This window comes from Condylostylus longicornis, unplaced genomic scaffold (assembly GCF_029603195.1).
Source record: "Condylostylus longicornis isolate FDR11 unplaced genomic scaffold, ASM2960319v2 ptg000114l, whole genome shotgun sequence".
Lineage (NCBI taxonomy): Eukaryota > Metazoa > Arthropoda > Insecta > Diptera > Dolichopodidae > Condylostylus > Condylostylus longicornis.
The window spans coordinates 642,626-667,126 of NW_026578082.1; the positions used below are offsets into that span (position 1 = coordinate 642,626).

At 23.8% G+C, this 24,501-nt stretch overlaps 1 protein-coding gene across 2 annotated transcripts in view; it reads right to left on the bottom strand.

Moving 5' to 3' along the window:
- The window catches only part of LOC129614652 (scavenger receptor class B member 1-like), a 94,979-nt gene that overhangs the window by 48,735 nt on the left and 21,743 nt on the right, over positions 1 to 24,501 (bottom strand). The window contains exon 1 of one of the 2 annotated variants that reach the window (XM_055529381.1): positions 15,003 to 15,142. The exons of the other annotated variant lie outside the window; for it this stretch is intronic. The gene's annotated coding sequence lies outside the window, so the exon portion shown is untranslated. Of the gene's footprint in view, positions 1 to 15,002; positions 15,143 to 24,501 lie in introns of those variants that run through there. 2 annotated transcript variants of the gene reach the window in all.

A 24,501-nucleotide genomic window follows, 5' to 3' on the forward strand; every position in this document is an offset into this window, starting at 1 on the left:
GATTTTATTCACATTTTTTATTTATTTTTATTTTTTAATCAGATAAAATAAAAAAATTCGAATCAAAATTTTGATTTTTTTAATATTAAATAAAAAAAAAATTAACTATTTGTATTTTTCATTTCCCACAAAATAAATGTGGGACTTATCAACTTACATAAAATATTTTTGTAAAAAACTATTATATTAAAAAATTATAATAAAATTTCTTTACCGTATAAAACTAATTAAATTATAGAGAACTCTTTATTAAACAGCGGTTTAGAAATTTTAAACCGTAATTGTGGTCGATTTATATCGCATTTAGGAAAACAAAATTTTATCGCGCCTAATCAGCTAAAACCAATTGTTTTTCAGGTCCAGTATTAGAAATATTAAAAAAATAGAAAATTTTCAATTAATTTAAGTTTAGATATCTGTTTTCGAAACATATTTTTACTATAGGTGAAAATATTTTTCAAAAATTTAGAACAATATTAATATTAGAATTAAGAAAATTAGTGACGAACCAGTGTTACCACGTTAATTCATTTATATAGGATAGTAGTACCCAATACTGCCATAAATACTTAAACCCGTAAAATTCTACAATGTCAAAAATATTCTTCTTGAGTTAAACTAACAGTATTTTTAATTTTCTGTTTGGTCGGCATCTAATTTCTTGTCTGCAAGGCTATAGGCACTGATTTTTCATTATTCATTTGCATTGATTGATTTTTCTAAATCGTTTCAGCATTTTATAATATTGTAAATATTTGATGGGCTTTCCAAAATTTTAGAATTTCAAGTCCTATAGGAATAATCTAAATTTTTATTTTTAAATGCAAGAATTAATTAAGTAGGCACTTATTTGCTATTGATCAAATTTGCTATTGAAGTTGTTATTCTGTTCTGCCTTTTTACCCTTTGAATGTCCGAAAATTTTTTTTTATTACAATAATTTGATAGCCATCACTTTGAATTGATAAAAAAATAAATAACTTTTGTTATTTTATTCGATTGTCTATTTTTAATTTTATTTATCAAAGTTTTTCATTAATTAAAATTTAATTATCTACCAATTTTATTATGATCGATGATTAGCAAATCTTTAATTATATTAATGGTTAAGTACTAAAAATAAATAATAAAAAATTTAAAAATTTTCGATTTCTATTTGAAAAAAAGAAGGCAAATTAAACCTAAATATTTTATCGCAAATATTTTTTTTGTTATATAACCAGTAAAAATCTAGAAATTTTTAGAAAACAACAATTTTTTTTCTTATTGAATTTAATTCACAAAAAAAAGATTTATTGTAAAAAAAAAAAGCACGTAAATTATTTGTACACTCAGAAAATCTCTGAAAGACGAGCGGTGTTTGTTGGAAATTAGAAAAAAAATGTACCACTATTTAACCATTTAACCTTGAATAACGGTTATTCAATGGACAGAAAAAAAAAATAAAGTGATTGCAATGCCGATGAATTTTTTTTTTTATCTTACGCTTAATTTTTTGATAATTTTTTTGTTTTATTTTTTGACTATTCATCGGTTTTTTTTTTGTCACAAAAGATTACAAAATATTTCAAAATTTTTATTTATTGTCTTACATGTATTTATTTTTAGCTATATAAAATTTATATGTGTATGTACGAGTATATGTTGGCGCGTTGATACAATATTGTTTTTTTTTACTGTCATCGCAGCATTATTTTTACTAATTTAATGTCAGATATAAAGTATATGACTTAAGAGAGGCGAACAAAACTTTTATAAGAGATTTTGGCACAAAGTGCGTAAGAAGGTTTTTCTAAATTCTTTATCGTATAATAGTTTCAAGTATTAAATACGTCATTGCTAATCAAAATCAAAAGAGTTTTCTATAATTATACACTGTCAGTGTTGTTGTTTCATAATTTAAAACGGTAATTGGATTATACAAAAAGAGAAGGCTTTAAATGACAGTGAATATTCTAATTTGAGAAATATTCAAATACATCATACTCAATTCATACATATATTCAGTGAATTCAAAAATGTTTAATATGTTTTAGATCCGAGAAATATGCTGATCTTATAGATACATATCTGCATTACTGGGACTACTAGAAGTGATTTAAGGACTAACCCTACTGTTCGTTGTCGAGAAGGCAATAGCAGCGTCAATTTAATATTTAGGAAAATACGTGATTATAATTATAAAAATAAGAATTATTGTGACGGGAAATGCGGTGCGGCTGGGCTCACTGCATTACCTGATGGCTCTATAGTTAGGAAGAATAGTTTCGAGAAAAACTTTCGCCTTGTTTCTAGGTAACAAAAAGCACTGAAAAAACGAACTCACGGATTGAACTGCATACTATCGTGTAGTACACGGATATTTCAGAGAATGTAGGTGAATGGGGATGTTCGGGTCAAGAACCAAGTTTTCCAGCCTATGAGAACTTATTTCAACATGTTTTAGGCAGAGGTGTACGCTACGAAAATATGCATGCTGTTCAACCTTAACAGCGGATAACGAGGGCATAAAATGTTTATCATGCCGGATAACCAGACTGCCATTAAAGCGCTGAATTCATTTTCAGTACCCTCCGAGTCAGTTTAGGCCTGTCTTGAAAAGCTCAAAAAATTTTCAAAATCGTATAACTTAATCACACTGAATCGGGACTCTGAGAATACGGGTGTAGAAAGAAATCAAAACGCTCTTAGATTGAGGGAACAATAAATCCATATAAGCTAGTCGCGGCACACTGCTATCCCATTTGTACAATCTACGAAGATTATAAAAGGTTATTTATAAACAAAGAATAATTTTGCATCCATCACCGTAGTTGATTTTTTTGTTGAGAAATTTTATTTTGAATTTCAAGTAATTTCGTGTGGTCACTTCCGAATAATGTTGTCGCAATACATAATGAAAAAAATTCATTAAATTTTCTAACGTATACAACAAATGAATCATCATTTTTAAATTTGTATCTAACAACCAATTATGTTGAAATTTTAACTACTATTTTGAATTAATTTTAACCTGCAATAGTTTAAAATCAGACCACCTCTTTTTCCTAAATTTCTTAAATCTCTGTTATAAATTCGAGTATCCCAAAATTGCTTTTTTTTCTTTTCCACAAATAGCAGATGTAGACAAACGTCAGCAATCACTTCACACTGTTAAACACTTATACAAACAAATTTTTATTTACAAGCTGATACACATATGTGCTTAATTACGTAGGTAATGAAAGGTTTAATTTAAAAAAAAAACTTATTAGGTTTATTTAAGTTATGTAAAAGTATTAAAAATCCACTAACATTACGAAAAAGAAAATCATAAAAATTAAAAAATAAATTCGCGAATTTCATTTTAAAACCCGCTGAAAATTACATGATTTGTACGTTTATTAAACCCCTTTCGCTTTCGTTGAGTTTTTTTATTTTATATTATATGTACATATATAACATCATGTACCCGTGTGTTTTAACATATGTGTATATTTTGACACATACTTACATTCGCATCTTTGAATGAGTTGAAATGAAATTTGAAATCTCGCAAAAAAGTGACAATGAAAATATTGTTATTGTCAAAAGAAAACTCTACGTAAATTTTAAACCGTTATCAAAGAGAAAGACAAAAAGTGGAACAAAACCGAGATTTCTGTGTTTTCTTTTTGCAATAAAACAAATATAAATAACTGTAAATGAGAGAAAAATATTTTTGTAACAGGTATCGAACTGTTTTTATTAATGTTTTGTAGGAAAGAGAAAAAAATACTTTTCAAGACCGTTCAGTTTAAAAGAAGAGAACATTTTTTTTTTGTCATAAAAACGTTTATTGACTTTATTTAAATGAGATTAATAATTTCGAATTTGCGAGTTTTCGCATAGAATGTTTGTGTTTAAAACATTACCTCTAAGATTAACCAAAACAAACTTCTCTTTAATTATTGTTCAAAAGTGAAAAATTTGTCTAATAAAATATAAGGTTCAAATTAAATTTTTCCCCAAAGGGCCCTGATTCGGTTTCACCTTTTTTTTGAATCAGATCAATTTTTCATCTGTTTAACTAATTCATGATTTTCTTCTTAGGAATTGTAGAAAACCCTACGCAAAGCGATAAAAATAACCACAGAATAAGATCAATGCATTTGATTAAAAAATTTTGAAGGTAATGCAGCAGAATTAGAGAACGACAGAATTTTATTGTTACCAAATTGAAAGGAACTGTCAATTAGACTACGTGAGGAAACTGCAACTTTTTCAAATGAGGAAGATCTCTTTATTCTGAAGCTAAATAAAATAAATTAAAAATTTTCAAATAAAAATGGTTAAGAAATTTTTAAAATTAATTAAAATTTTCAGGAAAATTCGTTTGCAGAAAAACATTTTATAAAACTTTTCTTCTGTTTCGCCCTCTCGTCTTCGCCCTCTTTCGTCTTCTTCATCTTTTTGAAAAATTGTTGCCAGCTGGCTAACTTAATTATCATCATATGGTGTATTTTGTTATATGTACAATTATTGAAATGTGTGCACACATAAAGATGTAATGACGATTGTATGTCAGTTAAAGCGATTTAAAACACATGAAGCTTTTTATTAAAATTTTCAATTAAAAAACTGAAATGAAGGAAAAATGAATGAAGAATTTCTTTGTTTTTAGGAGCGGTTCAAAAAAAGTATAAAAAGAAAAATTCGCAAACATATTTTTTATTTCTTTAAAAATTTGAACATGCAGGAAGTCTGGTTTTCATTTTTCATTTAAAATTTTTTTGGATAATGCAGTGAAATTGAGTTTTTTTTTTCTTTACTTGATTTGCAAATATTTGAATGATAACTATTTTTGTATTGTATGTTAATGCTATGTAACCATTACAAGAAAAAAAATATGTAATAAAAAATTAGGTTACATTTGATAATTTGTTCATGTTATGTAATTCGAGTGATCTGTTTAAGGTAATTAGCACTTAAATTGTACAACACTCCCAATTACACTTGTCTATTTACGTAAAAAAGTATCGGAGAAGAGAAAATTAAGCACAGTTATTCCGATAGATGCCTTTAAACACATTTTTATATGGAAAATAAACGTCAAATCTTTTATATTTGAATTGATAGGTAATTTTTTTTTGCTTTTAGTGCTTGTCCGAGCAAAAAATGTCGCTCTTCTTCTGTGAACATGTCTGTGCTTCTGACATTTTACAATAAATTTTGCTTTCACTTTCAGTGATTTCTTAATAAAATGAATAAATGACTTTATTACTTAAAATTAATATCTAAATACACAGCCCTTTATCAATTTCAATGAAAAATATCTTTAAATACTTATTATCCATTCTAAACATTGACACATATATATTTGATATTTCGCCAACATGATATTATTGTTCTATTAACACTATTGACAGTATCGATTACTTTATCGATTATTTTTCTATCAATAGTATTGCCTCAAGTATTTCGAATTTTATATTTCCTTTCTTATATGGATATGTTTGTGTATATGTGGTGTGTGTTAACTTAATATTAAAGATCGATAATTTTTCTATCATTCAAAATTTTTCTATTTATTTCCATTAAAATTACGATTTCATAATAATATTTCGCTACCTTACATTTATATTTACTCTCCATATTTAGACATAGATTACTGATTAAAATATTTCAAAATTTATATAATAAGTTTTATTTTTGAAAAATTTTATAATACTACCGGCATATACAACACTGCAGTAGTATTCCACAATGGTGTTAAAAGTAATTAATCAACAATAAATCAAAAATCCCAGAGGGCATCTTTTACTTTTCAATGGGATATTTTTTTTAATATCATATCGTAAATTGTAGGTATCTATAGTTCAAAAATCACATAGTAGTGTTAAACCATTTATTTTAAATTTTTTTGTGGTAAAATATCGATTAATTGATGAGGTATTTTGGAGTAAATTAAAACTCTGTGAATAAATTTCAAAATAATTTTTTGTATTTAAATAGTCAGTATTGATGTATTGTGATATAACTATTTAATATGAAAAAATACTAAGAGAAGCTTTTGTGCTATTGTATACAACATTTTAATTTCTAAGAAAAATTTTTTTATTTCAAGATAGACGAGTCGTTAATGGGCTAATTAAAAACGTCAACGTGAGTTAATAAAAAATTAACTTAACATTTTAAATCTAATATAAAAATCTTGGTTTCATTTGGATATATATTTATACTTAAACGGAAGTGGAATGCATCATGCGACTCCTAAAAAGAAATTTGGTCCAATGTATCATAGATGTATAATCACGGCGAATTCCGAATGTTCGGAATTTTTAATTCCGAATTTTCAATTCCGAATGTTTGACAATGGAACCAATTTCAGTCTATTTTGATTGCTTTGGACATTTTAATGTAAATGTAAATTGCACATTTAAAATGGATATTACTGCGCGGTTTAATTTCAGTATGACATAACGACAATGCGGAATTATTCACAGTTCCATGAAATATCAACTTCGGTATAACATCAACTAAATACAGTAAATATTTTAACATAAATTAGATTAATTATTTAATAGTTTTATATTTTAAATTGTAATACCCAAATTTCAATTTTTGTTATACATTCTGTTATTTAGAATGCGACATTTTTCACAAAATATGAACATCTATGCTACTAAAAACGTTCCCTACACCTACATCGCAAAGAAAATAATTTACTATCATACAGTGACACAAGAGTAGCACTCTCTCATATATATAGCGGTCATTTGAAATTATTAAATATTTTCTTATTTTATTGCTCGTAAATGTTATTTGAATAATTGGATACACATGTAACATGAAGCACGTATCTCTATAAATTTAATTTCAATTTCAGTAATATTTTATAATTAAATTTTTCCATTAATTTGTTTACATATCTTTGCCCAAATATATCTTTTTTTTTAGTCACAATTGTATTTCAGGAAATTCCCTATTTTAATCAAATTGTATTACGCAAAAATAACACCAAATCTGTTACAGAAATGTTAAAAATTAAAGGAAAATTAAACGTAAGACAATCTACATAATATATTAGTTCTTGTCTATCCTAATTCAAAAACTAATATAAACTTAATTGACACAGGTAAAATGCGCATATTATTCATCTCACCTTGCAAGGTAAGTTTTTTGTTTTTTTTTCCACAACAACAACTAGTAGTACAAAATAAAATTTCAATTTAAATTTTAAAAAGTCAAAATGTTTACAACTACATAAACAATATAAAATCAGATCAGTGTTATGCTTTTTGTATACCTGTGTGCAAGAATGTACATAATGTAAAAAAGTAAGGTAAATCGTGTTTAATATGCCATGGTACAACAAAACATACATACAAAAGCGAACAAAAAATGAATGCAAAGAAAACCATTAAAAAAAAAAAATTAAAATTTTCACTTTTTAAACATGATCTGAATTTTTTTTTTTTTTTGTTATATTTAGGTATAATACACATTCTTTTTCATATTATGTATGGTATGTATGTAAAGTAAATAAAAAAATAATAATGTTTACGTGAACACAAATTAAAACAACAACTGAAGTATGCAAAGTAAGCATAAAACACTCATTATTCAATTGGAACTCAAAAAAAAAAATATGTGCTTACTATATATACATAATAATGTACGTATACATAATGCATTCATATTTATGTACAAACATAGATGCTATCTTACCATTAAGTAAGCACATGTTTGTATTGTTTGTAAGCATGTTAAAAAAGATATTTCAATTTTATGTATTTCGATTTTTTTGAATGCATCAAGCGAGCGCCGCAGCAAAATTTAATATTAAATTTCCAATTCAAACAACACCTTATACACTCTTAAGCTTTGCAGTTAATATTCATTCAATCTTTAATGAAATCGATTTTGTTATGAAATCTTAAGTAGAAATCGATTGTTTATGTTTTGATATACAAAATATGTATAACATATAAATATAAATAATAAAAAAATATATATTTTGTATAGTTGTAGCATTTATATGTATTGTATTGCATTTGAAATTTTAATATTCGATTACAATTGTTACCAGATATTGGCAGTTTTTCTGTATTTTAGAAATTATTCAGAAGCATTAAATTTTTCAAGTATAATTTTGAAATATTTTGTATTTATTTTGGTTTCTAATTTATTGATCAATAATGGATTTTAAATTGTATCTAGAATCTGTACCAAATAATTTTCCAGCAATTTGGCTAGAGAAAACACAAAGATTTTGTTCGAAACTTTCAAAATTTTTTGAAGTAAATTTCATTTTTTACAAGAACGTACAACTTCATATTACCCTATGAAATTCAACTAAAAATATTGTTATAGGTTAATTAATTTAATTTTAAATAAGAATATTATACATACACCTCTATACTGTGTTGATAGAGTTCAACAATTTCTTGTGATCTACATTTTTACTATAGGATTTAAAACATTTATATTCTCTTAAATGAATTGTGTTATGGAAATAATTAAACAATATAGAAACTAAAATCTTTAACTAGGAAAAATCATATAAGCTCACTTAATACGTATGTATAAACGTAAATTTTTAAAGAGAAATGTTTCCTGAAACAAAACACTAAACCAATCAAGAGCTATATGATAGATAACACGAAAGAAAGTGAGAGTGAACTGTGACTGATTAAAATTCATTATTTTTTTTTTGCTGGTAAAGTTCTGGCCCGATTTTACCTTAATTCTTAATATACACCTTATAATAGCCCCATTCCCTGTACCGTTTTTAATGAAATCGAATATAAAATTACACAATAACCCCATAAAAGTTATTTAAGAATTTATGTCAAATTATTGAATATTTTCAATCAATAACCTTTTAACCATAAACTAATACAATCATATGTGCGTTATTTATATAGAAAATATTGTTTACAAAATTCAATAATCGAATACATAAGCAATATTTATTGATATATTGCTCCTATTAAATAAAAAATAATTGATATTTATGAACCTGTTCTATATAATTGTAGTTATTAGCAACATGGCTGCAATAGAAATGTTAGTAGATCAATTAACCTACCTAAGATTGTGTGTACCTTATCAATGCTACAGTTATATAATATGAATAACACACACTACATACATACATCCATTAATATTATATGTATTAAGATAATTATACCTCGCAAGTCTAAGGTGGCATATTTTTGTATAATTTTTATCATTTTATTAAAACGTCTTTGTGCATTGTAATCAACAAGACTTGTTTAATAAATTGTTTTATTCACATATATGTACTTTATTTTACTTCCGAAACTGGATAATTTCTAGAACTCCTGGATAATATAAGTTGCCTGTTCAAAGTTAATTGATTTATGTTTGAACAAAATCATTTTATGATTTCATGTTTATACAATGTGAAGAGGTCATAAGTTTGAGATTCAATTTTAAAATATTAATTTAATTTTGAATTAAATATGACCTACATACATACGTTATATATTAACACATGATACACTAACAATAATTTTCAAACAAGATTAAAAAAAAAACAATTACAATTTTAGTTTTTATTAAATAAGCCTTTGTATCTCTTAACATAATTATATGAGAAATTACACAAAAAATAGGGTTATGTTTATATTATTGTGAATGAATTTAATTTATCCAAAAAAGGTCTTGTGACATCCCAAATAGTTCATGATCATCATTTTGTTTCGGTTATTATTACCTTTTTGTTTGTTTGGTTTATTTTTGTTTTGTTTTAACTATCTAATAATGATTATGATAAGTTTAACCCTTTTACTTCCCAATATTCTTTTTTTTTATATTAGACTGTAAATTGTTTAAATATTTTGTGTAACTTATGACCTCATTCGGTCTCATTTAATCAATTATAGTCTAATTTTTTCACAGATTGAGGAAAAAGTGACTGAGTTAGGTACTTTCTTATTAATGTTATTTTCAAGTGCAGAAAATGTTTGCATATTATTTATCTCGGTTTTTCTCGGAAAGTAGCAATATAGAATGAGCCTAACACAAAAAGTTTCGAAATCTTCAAAACGATTTGCTCTAATTGCTTCTGTAGAATTAATATAAAACCCGGTACCAACAGGATAATTTATCAAGTATAATATTTGAATAATAATAAGTTTAAAGAAAATTCAAATGTCAATGAAAGGGTTAAAAAATTTTTATAAAATTTAAAACAAAAAATTTCACGTGGCTACTCTTTTTTTTTCCTTTTAAATTTCATAGTTATGTTGTGCATGAGAAATATTATCTCATATATGATGCTTCTGCCATAATTTGTAATTGTGAAAATGAGAAAATTATTGATTATATTTTTAGTATATATTATGTATTACAAAATATGTGGATGTAGAAATCAAAAAAAAATTATTATAGAAAATTATAAAAATTATGAAAATAACTAAAATTGGGATAATTATATTTTTTGTTTTTCAAAGTTTACCTCTTAAATTTCGTGACATATTTAATTTTTAAAATTTTGTGATTGTTAAATAAAAAAAAAATTGTTAAATTAAATATAATTTAAAGGTTTAAACGCAGCCTCGATGCATCCTAATAACAATGTGTGCAGGTTCGAAAACGAATCCGATTATGATTGAAATTTGATTAAGAAATAAGATTATTTAGTGCCAAATTACTCAATCATTTCAAATCACATTTGCATTTTCTTTATCTTTGAATGTATTTTAATCTGATTTTAAACTTAATTATAAATTACAATAATATCTATATAAAATATTCACTATTATGACGCACATTACATTTTAATTAACTATGTACATACAAAGCAGAAAATAAATTAATGCTAAATTATTTAAATTCTATAAAATGTATAGGGAACTTTTTCTTCGAATGTAATCAATATATATGTATATTGATTACATACAATATGTATGTATATAATATTAATGAATCAATTAAGTAGTCAATAAAATTTAATATTCTAAAGAATTTCGTATAAAGTTCAAAGTAATAAAATTAAGATGATAAACTCAAAATGCAAAGTATGCATATAGAACAAAGAACTTGTGAATGCCTTTGATTACGCTAGCGTAAAAGTGAATAATTATTATTTTTTTTTGTTATAAGAATACTCAATGACATGCAAGTAAGTAATAATTTTACAAAATGAATTATGTACGGCTATACAAATGACTTATGCAGGGTACACGACTTGAGGAGCATACGGGTGAACAATCTCAAAATTGCAGAGTTATAGGCGTAAAGGATTCGAACTTGTAATTCCAAAGGAACGTTGTTGGAAGTAGAAACGATTTTAAATTATGTTTGTCTGATGATCGGTTAATTTCGGAATTCTGAAGCAGTAATACGAAATATTTGATTATTATCACGTTCATTTAAGTATTCCAGTATTCTATAATACTGGAATCAATAATATAAATTGAATGGAATGGAAGAATGTTGTTGTAAATTGAAGAAAATGAAAAGTAAGTTAATTAAATCAACTCGTTTTAACAGCTTATAACGCAATGCCATATATTTTATACAAAATAATGGTTGTAATTAAAATATTTTATTATTTTACATTTTTCTGAAACAATTTGATCTTAAGTGTTCAAAATATTGAGTAAAAAAATTAATTTTTCCAAATGACTTTTGATTTTTCAACTCATTCAGCAATGTGAATTATATATTTATGTGTATGTATATACTTTATAACAAGTAATGATCAACCGTGTGAAAATGCGATTTTAAGTTCATAAGTTATAACGCACAAGTAATTCAGAAACATATTATAAGATCAGTCTACTTTATAAAATTTATGTATATACACAGATGTATATGTATGACTACCGTACATAAATACTAAATTTCACTTTATACATGCTAGGAATTGAGTGACATTATATAGATACGAAATAAATTCTTAAAAAATTAAATTTATTCGGTTTTTATTCAATTTGTTTGATTTATTCATAGCGGAAATATACCATAATGTTATGGGAATGTGACGACGTTCTATATAAATTGTCTATAAGTAAAAGAAAGAACAAAAAAAAAAGTGTGAATTATTAGGCAATGGTCATACTTATATTTTGTATAGTGTTTACAATTTCTATATAACAGAAAAATGTGTTTAGTCTATTTACAATAGAAATTATTGTATATGTATATATATACACATATATTTATTAGCTATTATAATTTCTTTAATAGAATAAAATTTTATTATTTGTAAATACAATATGTATATGTAACTGATACTATATGTAAAGTATATACTTGTGAGTACGTATAGGTGCTCTGTTTATGTAACATTTTGAATAGATTTTTTCTCTATTCAATTTACAAATAGAAGAAATTAAATTAAATGATGGTTTTGAATGTTATCCATATTTTATATATAATATAAAATATTTTTCATTATCATAATTTGTAGTACATACTCGTATGTTATATAATCATGCGCACTGGTATTTATATAAAAGCAAACGCTTAATTAAAAATCTGTTCCGGTATTTCGATTTTAAAGTTTGTTATTATTTTGATCATATTTTTCTTACTAACCCATATTTTATATAATTAACACATTTTCGGGAAATATTATAATTAAAAATATATGTTTGTAAAATTGTAAAAATAAAAATTAATTATTTGCAATTAGGTATGTATATAACAGTTTTAAATTTTTTGACATAATTAGTGTATAAGTTGAGTTGTATTGGTCAGATGGTATGTACTTTAATTTAATTTACGTGTTTATAGTAGACATTTTATTTATGTAATCATATTATTCTATATGTAATTGAAAATTTTCTGTACTCTAGGAGTTAAAGCATGTATTATGTATATTTAATTTTTTTATACTAAATGTTCTTGCCTATTTGAAAATTATTTTTTCCATATTAACTCTATATAGAAAAAAAACTTGATTTGTAATAATAAATCCATGTAATTCTGATTAAGTAAATTGTAAAATTTATTAAGAAAAAAATATGTAATTATATGTGAAATTCTGTTGAAAATACAGAGTAATTAGTTATACTCATTAAAATACAGTATATCATTACAGAATCTAATTTAATTGAATTCAAAGTAAAATAATATCGTAAAACTCCTATTTTTTCTTAACTATAGAAATTTGTACTCTCTATAATAATTGTAAATTGGTAAATAATTGGTAAATTGGCATAATAATGTGTTTTATATCTGCACTCTCTTTTAAGTGCGGATAAATTGCAATTTATATATTATAGAAGAAAAATTTATTAATAATATACATATACTTATATAGTTTAATTTTTCATATGATTAAAGGTAATTTAAGAAATTACTGAATTTGATTTTCTGGATAAAGAATGTTGTAAATAGAATATTAGCGTTCAAAGAAGAGCAAAGATCTAGTCAATGGAAAATTGCGCTATCCAAATAATTTGCAATTGTATACGAAGAACTTATCTTTCGTTTTATTTGAAAAGTAAAATTGAGTTCAAATTTATAATAGTTTGCCTCCTAAATTCAATCCTTATAAGAATATTTAAATGCGTTATATTATATTCTTTATAGTGATTATTAATTTATTTGAAAACTACAATCATAGTTCAATTTTAAACGCGTTGAAATTGTATACAGTTGAAAAAACTAAAAAAAGAATATTGAGCAACAAAAAAAAACCGGATCGACATTTTTCTTGTGTTTTTTTTTCTCAAAAAAATAAAAACCTAATTTATTAAACGTTGTTTATGAAATTAATTCGAAAATAAAAGAGAATGTGCTTTAATTATTTTTACTTTTTAAATAATTTTAAATTCATTTATCATAAAGAAATTTAAAACGTGTACTTAAATGTGTTAAAATAACACTTGAGTTTCAGAAAAAACATGAGTCGAATATACATTAAATCACATAAATATTTTAGTAATAATATTTTTATAAAATTTAAAGAACTTTATTTAATTTTTGAAAATTTTACCAATTAGGCCTAATTTTATTTCTGAAACAAAGTAGAATTTTAAATTAAAATTTAAAAAGAAATTTATATTAATGATTTTCTAAATAATAAATCATTATTAATTTATCTTTTTCCCAGAATTAATAATTATGGCCTTAATTAACAATATTTATAATGTGTTGTCCAGAAAATCCAAAAAAAAAAAAAATACTTAATCTATTTTTAATTGAATTTTATAAATTTATTTGTTTTATTACCAACATTATTTAATTGAAGATTAATTAATATTTTTTGAGTTTAAAAATAATTGGGTTTTGAATAATTGAAATTTTATTAAGAAATTTTATTAAAATAAATAAATCTTTTCAATTAAAGAAATGCTATAATAAGCACATTTCAAAATAAACATTATCAAATTTTCCTAAATAAAAGAATTTTGGTAGTCAGAACTTTTTGTAATTTATAAAATTTTTTAGCCCCCACAATTTCGTCTAATTTACTCCAATATCCAATCAAATTCAATTATATTTTCTCGATTACTTGAGTGCTTATTCCAAAAATTACTCACAGTTCATCTACATATTTAAAAAACAAAATTAAAGATTATACCCATTTTGCTTACAACATAATTAGAAAAATTATCACTAAAAATATTATTTAATCACTATTTCTTTTTATAATTTTTTAATTTATTCAAAATTAATCAACATCGTTATTATAACTACTTTTCTTATACTAATTAAATCAAAATATTCAGACGTAACATAAAAATTTGCAATTTTAATTTTTTTTGCTTTAATTTTATCTCATAAGATACAAAGAAAAAAAAAAGATTTTATATTTAATAATTTTTTTTAATTTTTACTTTTTTTTTTTTCTATTTCAATTTTTTTTTTCAAAATTAACTTTTTATGCAAACAAAAAAAAAATAAATCATTTGTTTTCTTTTTTCTTCACTGCTCTTTTTCGAAAATTCACAAAAAATTTGTATATTTTTGCTGTTAATTAAAAATAAATTTTAGGAAAAAAAAATGTTTAGCAATAAATGTTTATAAACTTTTTTCGTTATTCCTAATTTTTGTACCTTTATTTCCAAAAAAAAATAAAAACACATTCAATTGTTACCGATTCAAAAAAATAACTAAAAATATTTTTATTTTAGTTATTATTTTTATATACTAAAATACCGTTAATTTATAACGCGTACAAAATAAATCAACAAAATCTCACGACGGACACAAAGTAACTGATATTTATTTTTTCAACAAATATAATGGTTACCGTTCTATTATCAAAATCCTATCTTATACATTGAACACAATATCTACTACTACATTTACAATAAAAATATTTAAAAATCAAAAGAAAAAAAAAGAAAAAACAAAAATAATATTAGGAGAAAAATTGGATTTCATTTCCAAAGCCTTACTTAAAAAAATTAACCTACCTACAAAGCTCAATATTGAAAAATTTTCAAGTAAGTATGGTGAAAAAAAAAATTATAGCATGGTGAGAAATTTTTTTTTATTTTATCAGTGTTAGTATGAAAATGCAATAATTTATTTTTTATGTTGCTCTATAAATTAAGAGCATAAAAGTATGTGTGCATGCAAGTAGAATGACATGACAGTATGTATGGAAAAAAATATGATCTGAATTATGTTGTGATTATGAGTAAGTGTGGTAAAGTGCATAAGAAATTGAATTGCAGAAATCGATAAAATTTGAGATCTTTTTACTTCTTTTTGAATAAATGAGTTTAATTAAATAAAATTTTAAATGAGAGTAAAATTAAAAAAAATTTTTACTATATTTTTTGTTTGTGAGAGAAAAAGTGAGAATATTTTTATGTTAAAAATTTGAAATAAAAAAATTATTTAATTGTTAGAGCTTTTCTCATTTTGCTTTTGTTGTTTGTTACAGTTTTTTTTATATATGAATTAATGCTAATAACAGAATTGTCACACAATAAGGTTATGAATTTTTGTAAAATATGTTTTAGAAAAAATATTAAATTTGTAGATTTGTAATTAGAGCACTTGCAGTTCAATTGAAAAACAGTAATGAAAGAAATAACGAGATTTAGAATTATTTCTAAATTGGAAGAGTAATTGTTTTTTAAGCAAGGAATCGTATTTTTTTTATACCTAACAGTTATAGCAAAATTTTATGGTTAAGTTTATTCAACGTTCAGATGAATAGCGGCTTTTGATTCAAAACTTTTACTCTACGAGCATGGAAATAAAATGTTATAATTATAATAAAAATAACCTTCAAGACAGAAATTTAATTTTAAACCATTTGTCATTAAAAATAGCGTTTCAGACAGTGAAACTCCTGTTTTTTTAACATTTCAAATGCTAATGTCAGAGTTTCAAATAGTTATGACTGCAATCTTTGAGACATTTGCCTAAAACAAAGCTACTCTGCATACTTTTGAACTTTAACAGAATAACTGAGAGTTTACATTAATATAAAAAATTTCTAAAATTTTTAAAAGTTGAAGGCAAAGTTATTGAACGATCATAACGTAAAATAATTTTTTATTAGAATTTATGGAGTATGATCATTTTTGATGTAAGCCATTTTAATCTGCCGATAATTATCACAATAAAATTTATATTGCAAAAATAAATTTTTATATTAAACAAGTTTTGTATTTAAAAATTACATAAAATATATTTTATATTTTGACAGCAATTAACAAGAATTCTTTAAGGGCAGTTGTACTTAAACAATATAATTCATTACAAACATAAATATTTTAATTATAATTTAACTAGTGATTTTATTTAAAAGTTCAATTAAGGTCAAAAAAAAGACAATTATTAAATTTTAGTACTTAAAAGTACTTCCTTAAAATTAATTTACAGGTTTTCAATAACAGTACCGTCAAATTTTTTAGAACAACTTTTCAAATTGTTCCTTAATGACACTGGACATGGAACTTAAAAATTGAAAACTAAGATTAAGTATATGTAAAAATATTAAACAGGTACTTTAATTTTATCGTTCTTACATTGAATATACATTATTAAATTTTAAAATTTGTAAATAAACTACTTTCAAAATTTTTAATATGAAAATCATAAAATCATGGTTAACAGGAAACTTTACTGAACTTCTATAGTTATAATGTAAAAAAAAATAATCAAAACAAAAAAAAATTCAAATATACTTGTTTAATTTCTGCTTTATTTCCTTAATAATATTAGCAAATTTTCTGGAGTTCATTGTCCTATAAATCATCCTTCACTTTATCGTCCTTGAATTAAAAATTGAACGGATAAAAATAAAATGCAAGTACCATTTACCATCATGAAAAAGTAAATGTTGTTTTAAAACTTTTCATTCAATCATAAATTTCAAGGAGTATAAAGTATATAATAAATTTATGATTTCGTTTGTAATACTATCCTATAATTATTCTTGAAGTGTGTGTGGAAATAATGATGCTCAAGCTGGCAGGTATATATTTAAGGAAATTGTATTTTAAAGAAAACCGGTTGATAAATAAATTTAAATAAAGCTCAACAACAAACTGAAAATGGTTTCTAATCGAGTTCCCAAACTGTGTAAAAATGAAATTCCCTGTAAAAAAATTTCAAGGACGAAGTCTATTGGGATACCATTCTATAACCTAAGTTAAATTAAAATATATAACACAATATAAACAACCTGGATATATATTTTGAAAATGAACTTAGAAAATTAGGATGAATCAAGTTAATGAGTGTCAAATCACCAAGCCACTGAAAGTTTCTGACTATAATTTTTAATTTAAAATAGAGAAGGACAACAAATATATTTGCAAGCATACCTAATTAGTACTTTATTATATATTTAGATGCCTAGGTTTGGGGGAGTTTGATTGTTTGGCATAAATGACCAATAGTTTAATAATCAGGTTTTATAATTTTGCAAAATTAATAAAATAAGAAAAATCATTATTAAAATAATTAAAATTAATTATATTGTATTTTAAAATTTGATTGATTTGAACTTCAAATTAAAGAATTAATATTAGAATTTTGATTAACATGTTTTGTCATTTTTTAATAGAAGATGATGCATAATATTTTGTTCTATAACCAATTAAACTAGCAGACTATTAAATTTATTTATATTTTATAACATTATAGCTATTAGCTACAGCATAAACATATGTAGTTAATTTAATATATGGCAATTCTAAACACATGTTTACTACACACTAATGTACAACGCGATCTAAACAAAAAATTTAAAAAAATCTCTTATTTATTTCAGACACATGTTGCATAAGTACTAATATACGTTTAGTATCGCACACCACACTAAGTATGTATGTATATACGGACATGATTTATTACTTAAAATAAAAAATTAAGTAAAATTACAAAATGATAACGCAGATTTACAACTATTTAGCAATATTTATAACGCCACCTATTTTCATGTTTTAAGGAAATTCATTTTTCAAAGCGATTCGATTCACATACCAATTATACTACAAAATGTTTCTATTCATTCTACACAGTCACAAAACAAAAAAAAACAAAAGGTTTGATATGAGAGGCAGTATGACTTTGTAAAATTTTAGTGTAGTGAAATTTGTGCTAAGAGAATTGAAAAAATTTTGTAATTTGAGAGAAAAAAATATTAATGATTTGGTGAACTAGATTAAAAATAAAAATTTTGGTTTATCTATTACCGAAATATTATGTAATAATTAAAAAAAAAAATTAGGTGAAAAATTTTTTAGTTAAATTGTAATTGAAATTTTAATTTTGGATAAATTTAATTTTGGACAAATTTCGAAAACTAAACAAAAAGCGCATTTGAATTTTTTGCACAAATTTCCAAGAAATTCTATTTTGAATATTCATAAATGAGCCCCTATATAAATACTAAAATATATGCTAAAAAATTGTAAGTATGGATTGAAATACGTGCTTTGGTTCTTTCTAACACCCATGGTTTAAATATTAATGATTTTGTTATAACGATTTCTTCCAATTGGTACTATAAAGCAGTTTTCAGCGATTATTTGCTTCAAAGATTGTTTCAGTATCTAGTGTTACTCGAACATCAAAAAATCTCGTAGGACATACTATAATAAATAGAGCTTATAACATGTTCTTAAAAAATTTTTGTAAAATTATTGAGTAAAATATTATATGGTATCAAAAGGAATCTTCCCTTTTTTCATCAAGCTCCCACAGATGATTTAATCTTCACTATTAACGAATGTATTTTGGTTGCGTTTTCGTAACAATGTGAGCTACTATTTCTATAAAAATAAATACACAAATAACATCCGAACAGTTTAGCGCAAAGGTGCGTATTCTTTCTCTCTAGCGCTATAGTTATATATAATTTAGTTTCATGTGTGAGCCATGGTACGATATACTTAGTCTATATTTGTATATCAATTGTAATATAAAATTAATATAACATTGTCTAACAAATTGTTGTAAACCTATCTAAATCAACCAGTTGTAAATTTTATTTTTTACTCAAAAAACGAAAATATATTTTTATAATTTAATAGAATATTTGAAATTGTATATTTCAATGCAAAAATACCTTTGGTACCGTAAAATAGTTGAGTCCTCTGAATTCTGTTAATTTTTTTAATTTACTTAATAATAAAGCTTATATGGTCACCATAAATTGAATGATTAAACTTACCTGCAATAAAAAAAATAAAAAAAAATTATAATTTTTTATAACAATAAAAATAATAGTATAATTAATTAGGAAGCTAAAAATTATAAATAATTAGTGATTAAGAGAGCAAACAGATGTTATGTCGCAAAGTTCTACAATTTGGTTTTTTAATATATTAGGGAACAACAAATAATTTAGTCTATTAATTTGCTTAAGAGAATTAAATATATAAGTTGTAAGTTACTGTTTATAATTTTCGATAAAATTTAGGATTAAATTAACGATAAGACCGAAATAATCTGATGGAGCTCAGACTTAACATAAAAACTTAAAACACAAAAAATTAATTGCCGCCATTTTACTATTAAAAAATCTGACAGTAAATTTGATGAAAATATAATAATTGCTATATTATTTAACGTCACACAAAGTCTAATGTTAAAGCAGTGTTTACATACATGGCTTTAATTCAACTCACACTAAATTTTAGATTTTGTTGTATTTGTAAACAGTACCTGCACATGGTACCTAAAATCTGTTTTGTTTAGGGAAAATTAATTCAAGCTTCAATATATCTTACCGCCAAATAAAAATTTTATACATTAAGTCTGACATATATATAAGAAAAACCTTTGACATTTTGCGGTATTCTCTTAGTCAACTGAATTGTATTACTCAAAACCAGTATTTGCAAGTAGTACGGTAATAAATATCGAAATAATTTAAATCCTCACTTCCGGATTACATTAATTGTAAAAGAAGAAAAATAAGCAACTTGTTAATTTTCAAAATTTTCTTGTCATTTGTAAACAAACTTTAACTACTTCCCAATAAAATGGCTTTTAATTAAGGACTCACAGCATGTTTTAAACTTAAAAGTACTTTATAATTATTTTTTAAATTCAATTTTTTTATACAACTTTATTTTATTAATATTCTTATTTAATTTTAATTATTTTCAAATAATTTCCGTATTAAATATTCAAGGTTTTCAAATCATAAAAATTTTTAAATAAAATTTATTTTCAATTTTCTAACAAAACTTCTATTTTCTGTAAGTACATAAAACAGTAGTTCAATAACAAGATGCAATGTTGAATCTCAATCTACTCGCTTCTTAATTCTAGATTCTAACAAAATTCAATTAAATATTCTTGTTATTTTTAATCTTTCAAGGTTAAAGTTTTAATATATTTTTATTGGACATCTTTATATAATATTTTCGTGTTATTATGTTTGAAATGTTATTAAGGTTAATGCCATAATTTATTGGAAATTCTTTAAGAAAAAAAATATTGTAGAGAATTCTACAAAGTTCCTGAATTTATCTTAAAAAAAGACAAATTTATTAATTAAAGTTTTTGATTTGAAAACAAATTTTTTTATGTTAAAAACAAAGTTTTCAATTTAAAAACAAGTTTTTGTTTTATACATTTTACCGGCAAATTAAGACTTGTATAGGCTTAAATCAAATTGGAATTCAAATATCCATGATTTATATGGAATATAGTAAATAAAAAATTTTGATCGCTCAAATGAAATTTCTCACATGAAATTTCTATTGGTACTTAATACAATTTAATTTAATCTCATTTTAAAGTTTGACAAATTTTTCTTAATTTCAATTTGATTGAAATCAAATACAATCAGATTTTCATTAACTATTAAGTTAATTGAAAATGTTCTTGAAAAATTCTCTCTCGATGAAAACCTCAGTCCTGAAAAACCTAGGTCAGTCCCAATTTAAAGATTTGGTTCTAAGGGAAAGGAACGGAGAACATTCTAAGAATTCCAACTGGAAATTAAAGTAAATGGAAGTAAATTTCCAACTGAAAATAAATTTATTTTCTAAAAATTTTATTGTTATTCCACCATAAGGTCTCCGGTATATGCTATCAAAACGCTTCTTTTCCAGTAATCAACACAAAACTTCTTTTTCAAAGTTATTCTTTCACATTTAACTAAAAATTTAATTCTGGTTCATTTTTTATTTATCTTCATTTTCATTTTATTGAAAAACCTGTAAATCTTGTTTTATTGCCATAGCACACTGAGAATGTAATAAGGTAGAACTTTATATAAAATAAACAATAAATTAAAGTGTCTTTGTTTTAAAGAACACACTAGAAAAAAATTTAAAAACTCTGAATAACTTTTAAAGTCTCTTTTCTAATTAATTGCTATTAGAATTTGATAAAAAATCTAAATATATGTAATCAAAATTTTGAACGTGGCAAAAAAAAGCTATCTTGAGCCATAAAATTTAATCAAAAAAAAAAATGTTTAAATTACAGGCGCTATTTTTATATTTTTGTTATACACAAGAAATTGTTGCGTTAAGAAAACAAATTCAATCAATCAAATAAATTAAAAAATCTAGCTATAGTAAAATAATAAATTAAATTTAGTATTATGTAGAGGATAACATCTGAAAACTATACTTTGCGCCACTCTGACATTTCAATAAAATTGAGAAATTCAGCTCATCTAGGCTCTCAAAGATTTCAGTTTTTATTAAGCAACATTTACATTTATAACTTAATTTTTGAAGTTGCTTCATTGAGGTAATTTTCTATAATGCTTTGCTATATTGTCCCGTTATCCATTAAATTATCTATATTTGATACAAGTAATTGTTCGTATTATCAAACTCACTTGTCAACCAAAATCAAAAATCTTGTCACGTCATTAAATTCATTATTTTCCAGACAATTGAAATTGTCAAAATTTTATTATCAAAATATTACGGTTTTTTCTTTTCATTTCTTTCATCTCTTTTCAATTAACTAGCTATTCTATTCAAATATAGTATATTACGTTTTTGGCAGTTCATTGTTGTCATATTATTGTTGTTTTTTTTTTGTATATTGCATTAAAGTGTCATAATAAATGAAACGTAAAACGTAATTAAATTTACATGTAAATCGCGTTAACAGTTTACACTTTACACACGCATATTCATATACAGGTATACAGACGCATTAATTTGTTTGATGGTAAAATTTTGAAATATTACAAAAATATGGTGAGTTTTCTTCATTGTTTCTATATATTAGCAATATTATTGTTTTTGTTGTTTGACATTTTTAAATTTGAAATTAAATATAATTTTTATTGACGGTCACGCATATTTTAATAAAATTATATTAAAAAATTGGTATAAAGGGAATGAAAAATTTTTTAATAAAAATTAGGAAATTGTGTGGTTTACCTTGATTACAATAAGATCGATTAAAATAATCAGGATTCGTAAATGTTATGAAGATTGAAAAACTGAAATAAATGCAAAGTTATGGGCAACTTGTTATACTTACAAGAAATTCGCAATTTTTTCCAGGCGACTTACTAGAAGCATTATAGAGAAATTATGAAGATCGGCGAAATCAAGCCCTCAAGAACTTCTTAATTGAGATATAGTCGCCTCATGAAGCTTTTACCTGGGTAAATTTGGATCTGAAAGATAACGTCGTTTGCGGGTTCCGGGAGAAAAACAGAGATTTCAAAGTGTCTTCTGATTATGATAAGGAGAGCAGGTTATTTCTGATTTCGTGGTAAAAGAGCTTTGCCCAGAAGATTTAGTGATTGGGGTTGCTTTCACGCCTCAATAAACTAACATGTTCAAACTGCAATTTACATTTTTTATTCCTATACATTAACCATTATGAACGGCATATAAAATTCCATACTATACCATTGAAATTTTCAAAAAAAGAAAAAGCTTCAAACCTAAACAATTATCCGAATGAATAATCAACGGTTCATTGATTAAAGCTGTTAAAAACGCAACTTTAAATTTGTTTTTTTTTTGTGTTTACTTCGTTTTTCTTTTAGTGTAATATTTCAAAATTCTAATTGGGCAAAGAGTAATTGTTTATGTTTTTTTTTATTTTGGAGATTCAAAATATTAAAAAAGTCTAGGCATTTTTTTTTCTGTTGTATTTTCTTTGCATATTAATGAATTTAATAAATTTAATAAAAATTTATAAAAACTAAGGGGGGAAACATTTGTTTAAGTCTGCGAGGTGAATTGACAAATCAGTAATAAAAAAAAAACGGGTATTTGATAAATACACACACATACACATAAAAACGTCATTATTTATATGACATTACATAATTGTCGGGTGTTTTGTCATTACCATAATTTTTCTTTATCTATAGTTAATAAATAAATTTTCTTAAGATTAAATTATAAGAATTTTGAAATAAGTGAAAAAGAAAAATATATTTCTTCATTATTAAAAAAAAAAATATTTTGTTTTTAAATTGCGTATTATTTTATTTTGTCATAATCTTAAGCAGGCTAAGATTAAAAATGTCAAAGTTCTTAATTTTACTGCGTGCGCACATTTTACATAAAAACAGAAAATTTTTTTTTAGGCTTCTTTTTTTATTTATTTTTTAATCATCAGTTCAAAAGTTAAAGTTAATTTACAAAATTTTCATGTTATTTATGACAACTGAAATTAATTATTAATTTTTTTATGTGCATTAAATGTACGAAAATTGCCATCTATTAAACAGTAGTTAAAATAATGATAATCGTAATTGTTTTTTTTTTAATAAAGGGAAATTATTTTTTTAATAAAGGGAAAAAATTTTATTAAATGGTTTTATTGTTCACTTTTTTCTCTTAATGAAGAACGTAATTATCGAATTACAAGTGTTTAAAATATGATATGTGACATATTTATTTAAACACAGTTGATTTCCGTAGCGGATGTTGTATGCACTTCGAAAAATTTATCAAGAAGCCAATTAAAGACATCAACTTAATGAAAATTAATTTTATTAATTATTTTAAATAAAATGTTTAATGACAATTACAGCCTTTATAAAACTTTTGAATCACGCGCTTACGCAGAGAAGTTTTTATTACTTTTCACAATTCTACAATGCAGTTTGCAATAAAATTTTAAATTTTAAGAATT